The sequence below is a fragment of the Pan paniscus genome, chromosome 17 (assembly GCF_029289425.2).
Source record: "Pan paniscus chromosome 17, NHGRI_mPanPan1-v2.0_pri, whole genome shotgun sequence".
Taxonomy (NCBI): domain Eukaryota; kingdom Metazoa; phylum Chordata; class Mammalia; order Primates; family Hominidae; genus Pan; species Pan paniscus.
This window is the reverse complement of record NC_073266.2, coordinates 68396532-68413507: the sequence shown is the minus strand read 5'-3', so window position 1 is coordinate 68413507 and position 16976 is coordinate 68396532. Positions and strand designations below refer to the sequence as shown.

At 41.4% G+C, this 16976-nt stretch overlaps 1 protein-coding gene across 2 annotated transcripts in view; it reads right to left on the bottom strand.

The window, feature by feature from the left end:
- Window positions 1–16763, bottom strand: part of ME2 (malic enzyme 2) — a 69887-nt gene extending 53124 nt beyond the window's left edge. For both annotated transcript variants that reach the window (XM_034943720.3, XM_055102488.2), the window contains exon 1: window positions 15060–16763. The gene's annotated coding sequence lies outside the window, so the exon portion shown is untranslated. The remainder of the gene's footprint in view (window positions 1–15059) is intronic.
- Window positions 16764–16976: the final 213 nt, after the last annotated feature.

Here is a 16976-nt window from a genome sequence, read left to right as displayed (position 1 = left end):
GGGTTTCACTGTGTTGTCCAGGATGGTCTCGATCTCCTGACCTCGTGATCTGCCTGCCTCGGCCTCCCAAAGTGCTGAGATTACAGGCGTGGGCCACCGCGCCCAGCCAAAAAGGGATGTTTTAAATGTGTTGCTTCATCACTTATTCCTGGACACTGAAACATCCAGTTTGCGAGTAACTTTGCTGAAGTTGTTTTCTGCCTCCCATACCACTTCCATCCATCAACCTTTGAAATCAAGTGTGATTTGATGTTTCAAGACCACTTGTATGAGGCTTAGAGTTTCATCAACACATCCATGTATGGATGGTAAGCCTGATATTAAATATGACGCAGTCAGGGTTAGAAGTCCTTCAACATTGCCAAGAATGTTTCACTCATATTAAATAGTCATAGATGTAATTAAACTGTAAATAATTAAAGCATGAAGGACATAAATGAAAAGAATGTGTGAATGATTTAAAAGGTTTCCTGTTCTTTGTCAAAAAAGTGGAAAACACTGTACAGGTAGCCAGGCCAAGATAGTAGGGATGGTTTTGTTCACAGCTTCAAAGAAGAAATTTAAGAATTAATTGTGGGCCTTAAGAAAACACTGACAAAGAATGTAGAAAATGGGAAGAGCAGAAAGAGTAAGAGGAAAAGGCAGCAGTAGAAAATCTTCAATGTATTGTTAAAAAAAGATTTAATTTCTGAATATGTTCTGTCAGTAGAACAAAACTACAAAATCACACGTAGGAGATTTGAGACCCTTTTAAGAAATATCTGAGCTGTTCAAAAGACAGTAAGACGGAAAAATAACCAGTAGCTGAGCCTACACAAACTTTTTGAGTCAAACACAAGCCAATTACTTCCTCAGTTACCAAGGCTAACTACTGGGGAGGCATCAAACTCTAACAAATTCCTGATGGCCTTTTCAGGGGAAAGGTAACACAAATTATTGAAATTATGTATTTTGCTCATCTGAATGGTCTTATTCATTAAGCAGGTGCTACATCATTATCCTCATCCTTTTTCATTGCTGGATTTTTATCATAGCTGTAATAGTGTAGCAGAAATAACCATGATGAAAAGTAAGTGTTCAGGTTTCTTTCTAGAAATTAATTTATGCTACCATTTTGATGCTTTAAGTTCAAAATACCATAAAATTACAATTTTGCATATACACTCTTTATTACTATTATTCTGTATATTTATGCTTATTATTTTATAATAAGTATTGAAGCAAATTTAAAGGTTTTTTTTTTTTTTTTTGAGATAGAGTCTTACCCAGTTCCCCAGGCTGGAGTGCAATGGCACGATCTTGGCTCGCTACAACCTCTGCCTCCGGGTTTCAAGTGATTCTCCTGCCCCAGCCTCCCAAGTAGCTGGGATTACAGGCATGCGCCACCATGCCCAGCTGATTTTTTGTATCTTTAGTAGAGACAGGGTTTCACCATGTTGGCCAGGCTGGTCTCGAACTCCTGACCTTGTGATCCGCCCACGTCGGCCTCCCAAAGTGTTGGGATTACAGGCGTGAGCCACTGCACCTGCCCTTAAAGAGTAATTTTTTGCTATACTTTTCACTTCATGACTCCACTGAATTGTTTTTCTTAGAATAAAAAAGCAGCATTATTTTGGGCCCATTTACAACGAAGGTCTAAAGCTGCAGATGATATAACTGCCACCTAGAAAATCTGAGACAATCAACTGAAAAAAATACTAGAACTAATAAGAAGACTTCAGCAAAGTGGCTGATTATATCAGCAATAATAAATTAAGATATGTAATAGGATAAAAGATTCTATTTACAATACTAATACAAATTATAATACACCAACACAGAAACTAACAGACATAAAGAAGTCCTAAATATATGGATAGAAATACCCATTTCTGGATGGGAATAGTCAACAGTAAACATTTCAGTTTCCCCTCAAACAATCCACAGTTCTAAGGCAATTCCAACAAAAATTCCAAGAATATTTACAGAGCTTAATTCTTTATTTTTTTAGAGACAAGGTCTCATTCTGAGCTCAGGCTAGAGTGCAGTGGCACAATCATAGCTCACTGCTGCCTTGAACTTTATGGAGCTTTAGACTCAGCTTAAATATATATTTGAAAGAGCACATGTGAGAAAATCCAAGAAATTCTGAAAAAGAATAGGTAGAAGGATTTGCCACTACAGTTAGCAAAACCTTTCAAACAGATTAAAGATATTAACATTTTTTCAAAAAGTAAAGAAACTGTAAAGAATTACGAGTCCAGGCCGGGTGCAGTGGCTCACCCCTATAATCCCAGCACTTTGGGAGGCCGAGGCAGGCAGATTGTTTGAGTTCAGCAGTTCGAGACCAGCATGATCAATATGGTGAAACTCCGTCTCTACCAAAAAAAAAAAACCCACACACACACAAATAAAATTAGCTGGGTGTGGTGGTGTACACCTGTGGTACTAGCTAAGGTGGGAAGACTGGATGAGTCTGCGAGGCAGAGCTGCAGTGAGCTGAGACTGTGCCATTGCACTCCAGCCTGGATGACAGAGTGAGACCCCATCTCAAAAAAAAAAAAAAAAAGAATTATAAGTCCAATTCCAGGTGGGCCTCCTGGTGTCATGGAGTAATGGGTCTGTGACCAGTGCCCCCCACAAATTTGTGTGATACTAGAGACACCATACATACACACCATCCTTCACTGTCTATGGCAACAAGAGTCTTCTGCTATCTTAGCCTCTTTGTGGGAGTGAATTCTTTTGGGGATCATGTGGAACCACATCTGTGCCATTTAAAAAATGCCACTCATGTCTATGGTATTCTAAACCTGCAAAGCTACCTCTGGGACTTTCCATGAAAAAGGCTTATTGGCTTAGGTGCTTATGGAATAAATTAATTGGCTGTATTTATGAGAAAATTTTGCAGAGACCTCTCATCTTTTCAGAGACCTATGAAAAGACACAAAAGGAATATAGCAAGCAGAATTCAGATTTAAAACAAAGTAAAACTCCTTTGTATGCTCAAACTGCCTGCTTTGGATCCCCTGTGGGATTTATAAAGAAGGCCACTCCACCTTGTAGTCTGGTAGTTCAGATTAACCTTCCTCGGTGTCTCCTCTGACATATTCAAACTCCCTCTTGAAAAAGCTTAAATTCTCTCTATTTGAAATAAGCTAGTTTAAAAATTGTTGGTAAAATAGGAATGTCTCAAAATTGTCAATATTAAATATAATTCAGACATTTTTGCCTTGGGTCTACTGGTTAGATTTACACAGTTTCTTCTATGTATTTTAAGGTCATCAAACTATTGCTCCTGAGATATTTTTAATATTTGTTTGATTTGTCTGAGCTTATGTTTTTGGTTTTGAGCCTTTAAATTCTGCAGTCTACACAGGTGACCATGGTGAGGCCCAGGTACATACGTTTATCTTCAGTACCTGGGCCACCAGCTGCAGGGCAGAGCCAGGCTCAATATGGCCCTGCCCTCCTGGTCCAGCAGTGCCTCCTGGCCACGCTAGAAGGGGTTGGGTCCTCCAGACGTAGTCGTAATAGCTCTGTCCAGAACTCTGTACCTGGTACATAGCAATTAAAATTGCTTCCTACTAGGTTTTATACTGGAAATTAGTAAGAGTCAAAATTGTAATATATGTAATTAAAACAACTAGATATAAAGAAAAACAATGCTTTTACAAGAAAGGCAGGATGTTTTTTGGTGAGGAAGGTTATAAGAAAGACAAAAGATGTGTTTTTTGTTGAAAAGAGGAATTCTGTCTAGTGTAGAGGTTATTTAAAGGTTTCATAATGAAGGAAAAAATGATATAGATAAAACTAAATGGATAAAACAAGTTGGGGAAGAAAAAAACCTGAAATAATTTTGTAAGTAGTTGTAAAAAATTTACAGAAATCTTATGTTGTGTGGTCAAAGCTGACTGAGATTGAATTTGTTTATAAGGTTTTACTAAAATTCACTTTAATAATAATACATTGAGGCCCTGCACAGTGGTGCATGCCTGGAATCCCACCACTTTGGGAGGCTGAGATGGGTGGATCACTTGAGCTCAGGAGTTCGAGACTAGCCTGGGCAACATAGTAAGACCTTGTCTCTACAAAAAGTACAAAAAAAGAAAAAAATAATAATATATTGAATTTGGTTTTCTCTTCTGAAGAAGATTTTTGTGTAGTATTAATAAAAAATAACAAAATATTATAGTTTGCCTTTTGAGTAAGCTGCAAAATAGAAGAAACATTCTGTTTGCATCATGCTGTCTTTATTAGGCCTTTTGATTTTTTTTTGGAAAATGGGGTTGCTTTTCTATCAAAGAGTGAGGATTATTGATTTTTGAAATCTCTTGATTTTTGAAATCACTTCAGCTAAATGAATATTATTTCATTTCATCACAGTGACCTTTGATACTATTTTTGATCAAGTGTTTTAAACCTTTGACATAATTAACAGGCTTCCCCAAATCAAATTTCAAATTCTAAATTACATCTTTTTGACCTTAAACTAACTCTTGGACATTCCAAAAGGGCCTGTGGAAGTCCAAGCGAAACATATTAGGCTTATTGGGCAGGTTAAATTATATGGGAAGCATTGCCAAATAAGAATAATGTTTAACCATTTCCTAGAATCCCATTAACATGAACAGGTTAATATGTGTTCCAAAACTGTATGAGATTCCTAGAAATCTGATACGTCTTAGGAAATGTTGTCAGTCATAATTCTAATGTTAAATTGTTATATGTCACAGAAATAACTAAATTTCCTTGTCAAATGTATCATTATTATTATGAACTCTTAACAAGTCTTTAACCATGGCCCATTTTTAAGTCTTCTTATCCGCAATAAATTGCTTTATTCTAATATGTCTTCAAAAAATCCCCCTTTATTATAAAGGATACAGATGAAGAGCCAGATAAAGAGATGTAGAGGGCAAGGCATTGGGGGCAAGGGGATGCAGGGTTTCCATGCCCTCTCTGGACAGGCCACTCTGCCAGCATCATGTGTTCAGCAACCCAGAAGCTCAGCAAATCTTGTCGTTCAAAAGTTTTATAGAGCTTAATGTCCAGGACCCCCTTCCCCAAAGCTCATGGATAGGGCTGAAAGTTCTAACCCTCTAATCACTTGGTCTTTCTAGTGATCAGCCATACCCTGAGGCTGCCTAGGGGCTCTACCCTAAGTCACCTCAGGTGACTAGCATACGCTCAGGTGTGATCAAAAGGGGATCATTATGACAAAAAACACTCCTATCTTTGGGGGGAGGGAATTAATGGATAAAAATATACAACTTGACAGAAGGAATAAGACCTAGTGTTAGATCAGTAAGGTGAATATAGTTGATAATAATCTACTGTACATTTAAAAATAGCTAAAAGAGAAGAACTGGAATGTTTCTAGTATAAATACAAATATTGAAAGTGATGGATATCCAGAATACACTGTCTTGATCTTTACAAATTATATGAATATATTAAATTATCACACGTACCCTGAAACTATGTACATCTATTATGCATCAGTTTAAAAAAAATTTTTTTTAAAGACACTCTTATCATTCAGGAAATCCAAGGGTTTGAGGAGCTCTGTGACAGAATCAGGACGATCAATATATTTAGTATAATACCACACTATTTAATACATTGTTATGACCCTGATACCCTTTATAGAGCTTCCTTCCTAAAGCATTAGAGTATGTATCATATTACCAGGTACATAAACCTAAATAGTGCTTTATTCTAATTATATTTACACACTTAGATTTTCCTTGAATCACAATTATAGTTATCACGAGTCTTAGACATCACCTAGTTTAAATATCTTAATTTAAATGAAAAAAAAAATAAAGCCCAGAGACAGAAATGGACATGTCCAATATCACTCAGCTTACTAGTGGTAGTCCAGGGTTTTTATTTTGTTTTCCCTTCCTGTTCCAAAATTTTCAGCCTCTAAGCCTTTGGTTCTGTTGTTTTTGTTTCATAAATGTATTCCCTCCCATTCCTTTCTAAATCCCATTTTTCAAGACAAAATTTCATTTCGTATATTTTCTTTTCATTTTTTTTTTTGAGACAGGGTCTTGCTCTGTTGCCTAGGCTAGAGTGCAGTGGCATGATCACAGCTCACTGCAGCCTCGACCTCGGGGGCTCAAGCGATCCTCCCACCTCAGCCTCTCAAGTAGCTGGGATGACAGGCATGTGCCATCATGCCCAGCTAATTTTTGTAGTTTTTTTTGTAGAGAAAGAGTTTCACCATTTTGCCCAGGGTGGTCTCCAACTCCTGGGCTCAAGTGATCTGCCAGCCTCAACCTCCCAAAGTGTTATGATTACAGGCGTGAGCCACTGAGCCTGGCCTCATTTCTTAATTAAGCAATTTATCCACCACCTAACTTCTTATATAGCTCTTTAGTTATCTATTTCTGATATTCCATTTTTTCACTTCAATTATTTTATGTCTATATTTCTATTTGGTTCTGTTTTATGGTCACCAGTTCATGCTTCATAACTTTAAATTCTGGCTTCATTAAATATTTATTTTAAAGACCTTTTCTAATGTCTTTAGTGCCTGGATATAAATTTTCAGTCTCTTTCATGGCATAATTTTTGTCTATAAGCTCACTTTGCAATCTTTGATGGTGGTCCCATACACGTTGTGTGTTGTGGAAACCAACCCTTGGAGGCAGTTTTAAGTTTGCCTCTATATGAGATCCTGAGGGTTTACAGGCTAAAACTAGCTTCTACATTAGTTTCTGTGTTAGATGGTTACATACCTCAGGTAGAATTCCAAAGCCAAATTCAAACAAGTTGAGGTTTAGGATTCTACTTATGGTGTGGGATGGATGGTTTAATTCTCGTCTCAACCTCAGTGAGGATACAGTCTTCATTTATGGAGAGAAAAGTGTTTCCCCATTCTCAGCTTCCCAAAATATGTCTAGTTTTGATTCTGAAGGTTGAACAGGCCCTGGGAACTCAGTTTCCATCTCCTGGCAAGCAATAAACACTTCAGATCCTAAGTAGTATTCATGTACTGTATTTGTTCCCTGTCTACCCATGGAACATTTGTCTTCAATCAAGCTCACTGCTATAGGTTCTTTCTTCACTCCTGCATGTGGAGATTTCTCTCTTGCTTTCAAACTTGGCTCTGTGTTGTTTCAATTTTACTTACCATCTCTGTATTTTTAGAGCAAGAAAGGGAGATTTCAACATGTGACTAATCGATCACTTTAAACTGGAAGTTGATTCAGTTTAAACATATATTATACTTATTTACTCATCTATTGAGCACCTACGTCAGGGCCGGAATGAGGCCTAGGGTTAGTATTGCTCTCATATTCTTACTTAACACTAAAGGAATCCATGTTTTTAGCTGCTGTGAAACTTACACCATCAGATTTGGTTTTCTTTTTTCTTTTTGAGACAGAGTCTTGCCGTCACACAGGCTGGAGTGCAGTGGCACGATCTCGGCTCACTGCAGCCTCCGTCTCCTGGATTCAAGTGATTCTCCTGCCTTAGCCTCCTGAGTAGCTGGGACTATAGGCATGCACCACCATGTCCGGCTAATTTTTTGTATTTTTGGTAGAGACGGGGTCTCTCTATGTTGCCCAGGCTGGTCTCAAACTCCTGGCCTCAATTGATCTGTCAGTCTTGGCCTCCCAAAGTGCTGAGATTACAGGTGTGAGCCACTGCGTCCAGCCAGATTTGGTTTTCTCTAGGTAAACATCAAAAGCATTAAACAGAATCTATTAAATCACCACCATGCAGTATTCTCTTAATGTTCTATTACCAGTAAGTTATAAAGTCCTAAATAAAGCTCTCCTTTGTGCTTTTTAAAAGAAATATGAACCTGAACAAAACCAAGAAAAAGAACTTGGCCAGGTGCAGTGGCTCACGCCTGTAATCCCAACACTTTGGGAGGCTGAGGTGAGCGGATCACTTGAGGTCAGGAGTTCAAGACCAGCCTAGCCAACATGGTGAAACCCCATCTCTACTAAAAATACAAAAATTAGCTGGGCAGGGTGGTACGTGCTTATAATCCCAGCTACTCAGGAGGCTGAGGCATGAGAATCCCTTGAACCTGGGAGGTGAAGGTTACAGTGAGCCGAGATCATGCCACTGCACTCCAGCCTGGGCAACGGAGTGAGACTCCATCTCAAAAAAAAAAAAAATCTAACTTACCCTTTCTCAATTTTAAATTAAAAAATAGACACATACCTTTATAGGCTTCCCAAGTTTTCCTTTTTTTTTAAATTTTAAATTTGTGTGGGTATATAGTATAAATATATATACACACACACATATATAGAACCAGCATTGTGTACTTATGAATTGTCTTTACTATCTGAATCTAATAATGGATATCTATTAAATGTGTACAATCTAGAAGAAACAGTGGTAGAGCCTGCTTTGAGCAAACTCCATTGATTTTATTTTTAAGAGAGAGAATTTGCTATATAAAAGAATTCTTCACTGGACTTCTTTAAATAGCAAGATTTTTCAGGCTATTTTTAAATTTTAAGTTACTCAAATTTGACTTTTATACATCTTTTCAGGATTATCTTGCATAAAAGGTCCATGTCACTTTATTTCCATTTATTATTATGCTGCAGAAAGTACCAGCAGTTGGCTTTAAAAGTACAAATTATATATACATGTTTCTACACTTTTAAAAATTATTAATCAGTATCATATGAATAATAATGTTAATTATAGCAGCACAGTGTTAAATATATATATATATACCAAGTAGCTTTCTCCCCAGAATCCCCAACATGGTGACAAAAGTATTATTAACAAAATTGGGATGGTTGATACTCTGCTAAGTGGCGAAAAAAAACCATTTAAATTTTATAAATTGTCATTTAAAAAAAGTTTTATATTTTTTTTTTTAGAGACAGTATCTCACTCTGTCACTCAGGCTGGAATACAGTTGTATAATCACAGCTAACTGCAGTCTTGAACTCCTGGGCTCAAGTGATTCACCTGCTTTAGCCTCCCAAGTAGTTGAGACTACAGGTACAAGCCATTGTGCCCGGCTAATTTTAATATTTTGTAGAGCTGGCGTTTGCTATGTTGCCCAGGCTGGTCTTGAACTCTTAGCCTCAAGCAATCGTCCGATCTCAGCCTGTGAGTTGCTGGGATTAGAGGCATGAGCCATCACACCCAGCTAAAAAGAAGTTCTAAAAGAATTCATCATATGTTCGTGTGGCTCTTCCAGGAGAGATAGCATTATTTACTACAGTTAAAACCTTGGTTCTGGCGTGGTGGCTCATGCCTGAAATCCCAGCACTTTGGGAGGCTGAGGCAGGCAGATCACCTGAGACCAGGAGTTCGGGATCAGACTGGCCAATATGGCAAAACCCTGTCTCTACTAAAAACACAAAAAATTAGCTGGGTGTGGTGACCGGCGCCTGCAATCCCAGCTACTCGGGAGGCTGAGGTGGGAGAATTACTTGAACCCGAGAGGCGGCGGCTGCAGTGAGCCGAGATTGCACCACTGCACTCCAGCCTGAGCAACAAGAGCGAAACTCCGTTTCAGACACACACACACACACACACACACACACACACACAAACACACACAAACTTTGGTGATTAGTACTGCAAGGTAGGCAAATCTAAAATGGTATGGAATACATTTTATTTTGAATCAAAGGCAATCCCCAAAAAATACATTTTGGAATCAGCAGTTAAGATCAGGTTGCTGATATACGAAATCTTCTATTTTCAACTCCAGTTAAAATCTTGCTCCTATCAAATAATGAATTTGGGCCTGGCGCAGTGGCTCACGCCTGTAATCCCAGCCCTTTGGGAGGCCAAGGCAGGTGGAACGTCAAGATTTCGAAGCCATCCTGATCAACACGGTGAAACCCAGTCTCTACTAAAAATACAAAAATTAGCCGGGCATGGTGGTGCGTGCCTGTAGTCCCAGCTACTCAGGAGGCTGAAGCAGGAGAATTGCTTGAACTCAGGAGGCAGAGGTTGCAGTGAGCCGAGATCACGCCACTGCACTCTAGCCTTATGACAGAATGAGGCTCTGTCTCAAAATAAACAAATAAATAAAATAATGAATTTGGCTTGTATATAAAGATAACACCATCTCTCAAATCTACCTCATATAAAACTGTGATGATCAAATGAGAGAATATACGCAAAAGAGTATTATAATTAAAGATAAAACATATATTATTCAAATTATTAGAGAACTTAATTTTATTAGCAAGTGATATAGTAAAATAAAATATAAAAGTAATTTTAATAGTGTCTTTAGTAGGCATAATTAAAAAAAAACTTAAGGAAAAAAACAATCTTTGCCGAAATCGGAACTTAGAACACTTACAGACAGAAACAGACAGGTGGGCTTAATATCTGCTGGAGACAAGACAGAACGAGGAAAACACACACCTAACTCCTTATGTTACACAAAGATGACAGAAGGAGAACTATAGGAGCGAGTGAAGTAAAAACAGGAAATAAAAGAAGGTGGGGATTCGAATTTTGAATAACTAAGTAAAATCAAGCTATTTACTGGAGAGTTTCTTTTTTTGTTTTTTAGACAGAGTCTTGCTCTGTCACCCAGGCTGGAGTGTAATGGCACAATCTTGGCTCACTGCAACCTCCACCTCCTGGGTCAAGCAATTCTCCTGCCTCAGCCTCCCGAGTAGCTAGCACTACAGGTGCCCACCACCATGCCCATTTACTTTTTTGTATTTTTAGCAGAGATGGGGTTTCACCATATCGGCCAGGCTGGTCTCAAACTCCTGATCTCAGGTGATCCGCCCACCTTGGCCTCCCAAAGTGCTGGGATTACAGGTGTGAGCCACCACACCCAGCCGGAGAGTTTCTTGAATACTGGAATATGCCCGTGGTTTCTTGCCCTGGTATGGTCACTGCCTTGCCCCTTCCATAAGTAAGCACAGACAAAAGAACTACCTCAAACAGGGAAGCAGTGGAACTCACCCTCTGGGTGGTATTTACAAACTGGACTGGGACTAAAGCTGTTAAGACATTGGCTGCTGGAGACTATTCTCCCTGGCCCCCTACCTGGGGGGAGAAGGAAATAGTCAACACCTGAGAAAGACTGTTCACAGGAGACCAAAACCCTAGACACTGTTCACTAGAAAGAGCTCATGACAGGGCAACAAGCACAGGCTTTGCGGTCAGACAGACTGGAGAGTGAATCTGGACTGGACTCAGCTAATTACCAGTTCAGAATCAGTTGTGTCACCCAGGCATTCCTGAATGATCTCTGAATTGTTGTTAGTTTAGGACATGTTTTTGACTGGTCTATGACCAAAGGAGGAAAAACTAACACAATGTAATATAGTTTTTCATAATATTAAATTTATTCTGCTTTTATGTTGTAACTATGACCTTCCTACCTTTGTGGTGGTAAAAATGTCCCTTTTTTAAGGAAAGGATCAGGACAGTAGATTGCAGTAGTTTTTTTGTTTGTTTTTTTGAGACAGAGTCTCAAAAATCACTGTCGCCCAGGCTGGAGTACAGTGGTGTGATCTCAGCTCACTGCAACCTCTGACTTCCAGGTTCAAGCGATTCTCCTGCCTCAGCCTACCGAGTAGCTGGGATTATAGGTGTGTGCTACCATGCCCAGCAAATTTTTGTATTTTTAGTAGAGACGGGGTTTCACCATGTTGGCCAGGCTGGTCTCGAACTCCTGACCTCAAGTGATCCATCCACCTCTGGCTCCCAAAGTGCTGGGATTACAGACATGAACCAATGCGCCCGACCAGATTGCAGTAGTGTTTAAGAAGATTCTCAACCTTGACAGAAATAAAAGTTGGAGATCTTACGTCTGGTCCCAATTGTCCCCCGCACATAACAGTTTTTTACTTGTTGGCAAAGTCCAAAAGTCTGGAAGCCATTGACTTAGATGTTTCATTTTTCTCATCAATAAAGTGGGGGAGGGGAAACTTGCAGAATTCTGTGTAGTAATGTTGATATATACACATTATTAATAGTGTCAAGCCTTTAGAGTTTTACAATAGCATCACTATAAAGAGCTTGACTACTTGATTTCAAAGTTTGCTTTAAAAACCCCATACGAAATAGTCTAGCAGAGTGGTCAAAGGGCAAGTTCTGGAGTCAAACTGCCTGGATTTAAATCCCGTGGCGAACACCTGTAATCCCCAGCACTTTGGGAGGCCAAGGTGGGTGGGTTGCTCGAGCTCAAGAGTTCCAGGTCAGCCCGGGCAACATGACAAAACCCCATCTCTACAAAAAATTTAAAAACTAGCTGGGGGTAGTGGCACACACCCGCAGTCCTGGCTACTTCGGAGGCTGAGGCAGGAGGATGGCTTGAGCATGGGAGGTTGAGGTTGCAGTGAACCATAACAGCACCACTGCACTCTAGCCTAGGTAAAAGTGAGACCCTCTCTCAAAAACAAAAACAAAACAAAATAAATCCTGGCTTTGCCATTTGCTAGCTCTGTGATGCTGAGTAAATCACAACCTCCCCAATTCGCATTTTCTCATCAGTAAAATGGGAACGTTAAACTAGAAGACCTATTTAATAGGTTGTTTTAAGATTTAAATTAGATAATCCATTAAGATGCTTATCACAATGCCCTCTAGGTGCTCTAGAAAGGCTAGTTATCATAAGCATTACTATTAGTAGTTGTAGACTAAGGTGGTCACAAGGTGCCTTCTAAATGCCTGCTTGTTTCTGCATCAACATCTTTTAATGATCAAATTAATATAAGAGGCTATAAGGATAATCATGATTAACATTTATTCAAAATATTTCAAATCAAATCTCAAAGTCAAGAATGAGAATCTGGATGGCATACAAATACAGGCAACATCAAATGTCATCCTAAACAAGTATATACAGAATATATTTTTTATCACTTTTGAAATTTGTACATATTGATCAAAGGAGGTATAATATGCCACCATAAAATCAAAATCGTAACTTTCAAATAAAAGTTAATTTCTAATAAAAGTTATCTTTTTATAAAGTCAATGTAATTTTTATTTAGTGTGAATTTTGTCCTGTAACATTAATCCTTAGTAAATATAGGTTTTAATGTTGTTTGTGTTTTAAAATATGGCTAGTTCACCGGGCATGGTGGCTCACTCCTGTAATCCCAGCACTTTGGGAGGCCGAAGGAGGTGGAGCACTTGAGGTCAGCAGTTCGAGACCAGCCTGAAAAACATGGTGAAACCCTGTCTCTACTCAAAATACACACACACACAAATTAGCCGGGCATGGTGGTGCATGCCTGTAGTCCCAGCTACTCAGAAGGCTGAGGCAGAAGAAGCGCTTGAACGCGGAAGGCGGAGGTTGCAGTGAGTGGAGATCGCAACACTGCACTCCAGCCTGGGCAACAGGAGCAAAACTCCGTCTTAAAGAGAATAAAATATGTCTAGTTTGTCTGAAATTCATCAAAATCAATTAGAGTTTTTAACTTAATATACAGATTATACATATATAGCTATAAGTTTTTAATTTTACAAAAGAAGTTCCCAAATGGTAAATGGGTTTTTTCCTTTATGAATATTTTGTTTTCATAAATATATTAAAAGACAAAAACATATAAACACCCTCTAAGGGTGTCACCCATAAGCAGTTCTCAGGAATAGCTACTAAGCATAAATATATTATTCTCAAGAGAATATTTCTACAGAAGCATAGCCCAACATTTCCTATTAATGCATGATAAAAGTCATATTAGGAGCTAGGCGCGGTCGCTAACGCCTGTAATCCCACCACTTTGGAAGGTCAAGGTGGGTAGATCACTTGAGGTCAGGAGTTCGAGACCAGCCTGGCCAATATGGTGAAACCCCTGTCTCTATTAAAATTACAAAAATTAGCTGCCCTCAGGTGATCCACCCACGTCGGCCTCCCAGAAGTGCTGGAATTACATGCGTGAGCCACCGCGAACGGCCTATATGTATGTTTTTAAAAACAACTGTTTCTCTCATCTAATTTACAGAATATTTGTAAATTGAAAATCAAAATTATGGGTACAACATCGCAATTAGCTTAACAACATGAGCAATGCTTAAGGAGCATACACGTTTAAGGGAGTGGGGGTGGAGGATGCAGCTATGAAGTTAGACCACTTGAGTTTGAATCTAGGCTTTGTCACGTTAAAACTGTTGTCTTAGGCAAGTTACTTAACCTACCTAAACCTTAGTTTCCTGGTTTGTAAACTGGAGGCAGTAACAGTATCAACCTCAAAGGGTTATTTTGAGATAATCCGTGAAGAAACTAGCGCTCTGCCTGTCACTAGCAATTAATACATGCTACTATTGTTATCGTTATCAACTGCAACACTAACAGAAATAGCAATGCTATTAACCTCTTTGCTTAGAGGTGATAGCCACAAGCATCAGGAAGGTAAATCCACAGACAGAAGATGATAAAACGTTTTGTAAGAAAGCACGTGATAATTTGATCATGCTTCTCACCACAAGCAACGTAAATTTTCTAGAATTATCTCTGGAACCAAAAAAGAAAGTCGAAACCTAGGACCACCTAGGTAACACCACATGCAGAGATAGTTATCGCCAGCGTGAAAGAAACACCTGCCAATCCCGGTCCACAGATGGCATTTCATAATAGACGGAATCGGTCCAATCTCAGAACTCTCCAGCCCGCAGCAAGTCTTTTTTTAAAGGGAGGAGCCACACACACAGCCTAACTCCTGCCGTTAACTCGGCCCGACTGAATAAAGGAGATAGACTCGCCAAAGGGTTTCCAGCCACAGAAGTCCTTTTGTGGAGGGGTGCAGAAAGAGCGAGAAAGAGATGCTGGCGTTTGGAGGCCCAGGGCCTCGCTCCCGGGCGAGAGCGGGGCGCCCAGGCACCAGCGGGCGGAGGAACCTGGAAATCGCGCGCCGGGTAGAGCCGCGGCCGCTGGAACCTGGGTCGCCGCGATGTAGCCGGTCCCTCGCCCTCAGCCCAGACTCCGCGGACCGTTTCCCTTCCCCCAGCCCCCACCTCCAGGCCGGCAGCGGCGGGGGCCGCACGCGCGGAGGCCGGAGACGCGGCAGCGCTGGGCTCTCGGGGCCGGGCCAGGGGAGGCCGGCGCCCGCTCCTCTCCCGGACCCCCGCCCGGGCCCCACCGCGCCGGGCCTTACCAGAGGTCTCGCGCCGCGACAGGTGGTACACCCGGCGGAGAGGCCGCGCCCTGCCGCCCGCCCTGGCGATGCTCAGCTCCCGCGCCGCCCGGCCCTCCCCTTCTGCGAGCCTCCCGGAGCCGCCGTCAGCTCAGGCTCACACTGGCGCGGGCGGCCCCACACCCAGAGGCGGCCCGAAGAGCGGCCGGGTGAGGGGAGGGCGCGAGGAGCCGGCCAGCCGCGGGGCCGGGAAGGCGTGGCCCACGGTGGAGACGGACGGGCTCGCGGGCCAATGGGAGGCAGGAACCGGCCGGAGGGGCGGGCTCCGTCTGGAGGCTTAGCTGCCGGCGCCGGGGTTCCTGTCCTCCGCGCCTTCCTCAACCCAGCTCCTGGAGGTTACGGTTCTGAGGCGGGGCGGGCGGCCTCGTGGACGCGATGCTGAGGATGTGAGAAGTGCAGTGCAGAGGAGGAGGTGGAGCTCCGCCGCTCCATGAAGGAAGCCGGGGCTGGCCGACCGCGCCCCCAGCACTCCTGGCCCGGGGGTCCCAGTCTCCGAACCCGCGGAGAACAGGGAAGCTGGGAGTTGGGGTCTGTCCTGCCTGAGCCACAGAGGAAGGGGGAGAACGGGAGGGCAGGAGACGGCAAAGGAAGGAGGAAGAGGACCCAGGAAATGCGAGGCTTCCGCACTTCAGCGACGCTTTCACTTTCCGAGCTGTTTTGTGTGCAAAGGACTTGCTCTTCTGCAGAATTCTTTGCCACTCCTCATGGCTGCTGGCAAGGTTATTGGCCTGCGGTGAATTTACCAATCACCTCCACTGTCACAGTCACCATAAATAGATGTTCAATGTTCTGCCTCAGAAAAGCACCGGAACACTTAATTGTCTTGTCCTTGAAAGCAGCAGGGACCGTGCCTTCCAACATCCCTACCCCCGCCCTCCCAACGGTTGTGACATGGGAGGATATTTCTTCACCCTTATTTCAGAAAATGTTATCACCCAAAACTCTTTACTATAATGAGCTTGTGTACTCTTAAAACAAGGCATGGTAATGACAATTTCAAAAATAAGATGTAAAATATAAAAAAAGAGGCAAGGCAGAATAAAATTAAAAGTGATGGAAATGTAGGATTGAGAAGATGGAGTGGAAGTAGGGAAGAGTGAATTGCTCCCTCCTAAACTCTGACAATTAAATAAAATCTGGGGCAATCGCCCCTCTCTGAACATTGAAGGGTGGGGCCTGTGAGGAGGAAACTCCAGTTAGGTGATAATCCAGAAGTGTGGTTGCTATAATAACCACCGCAGGCAAGGAGAGGTTATAAATATGCATGACCTAAAGTAACTCTGCTTGCCAGGAACTTACAAGATGCAGCAGGTTGGATGAAGGAAACTAAACATTACCAGTGTCTTTCTACATAAACGCTTCATTAGTAGAGGTGAAATTCTTTGTCTTTGAAAGACAGTTGTGGGGGTGTTGGGGGGTAGATGGGGAATGGGGAGATGTTGGTCAAAGGGTAAAAAGTTTCAGGAGTAAGTTTTAGAAATATCGCACAGCATGGTGACTATAGTTCATAATGTATATTTCGCAATGGCTGAAAGAGTAGATTTAAAATATTCTCACCAAAAAGAAATAAGTATGTAAGGTGATGGATATATTAGCCTAATTTGATCATTCCACAATGTATTGAAACATTACATTGTATCCCATTGCATTAAAGTATATACATTTTTTTTCTTTCGAGATGGAGTCTTGCTCTGTCGCCCAGGCTGGAGTGCAGTGGCGTGATCTTGACTCACCAAAACCTCCGCCTTGCAGGTTCAAACGATTCTTTTGACTCAGCCTCCCAAGTAGCTGGGATTACAGGCACCCGCCACCATGCCTAGCTGATTTTTGTGTTTTTAGTAGAGCCGGGGTTTCTCACCATGTTTCCCAGGCTAGTCT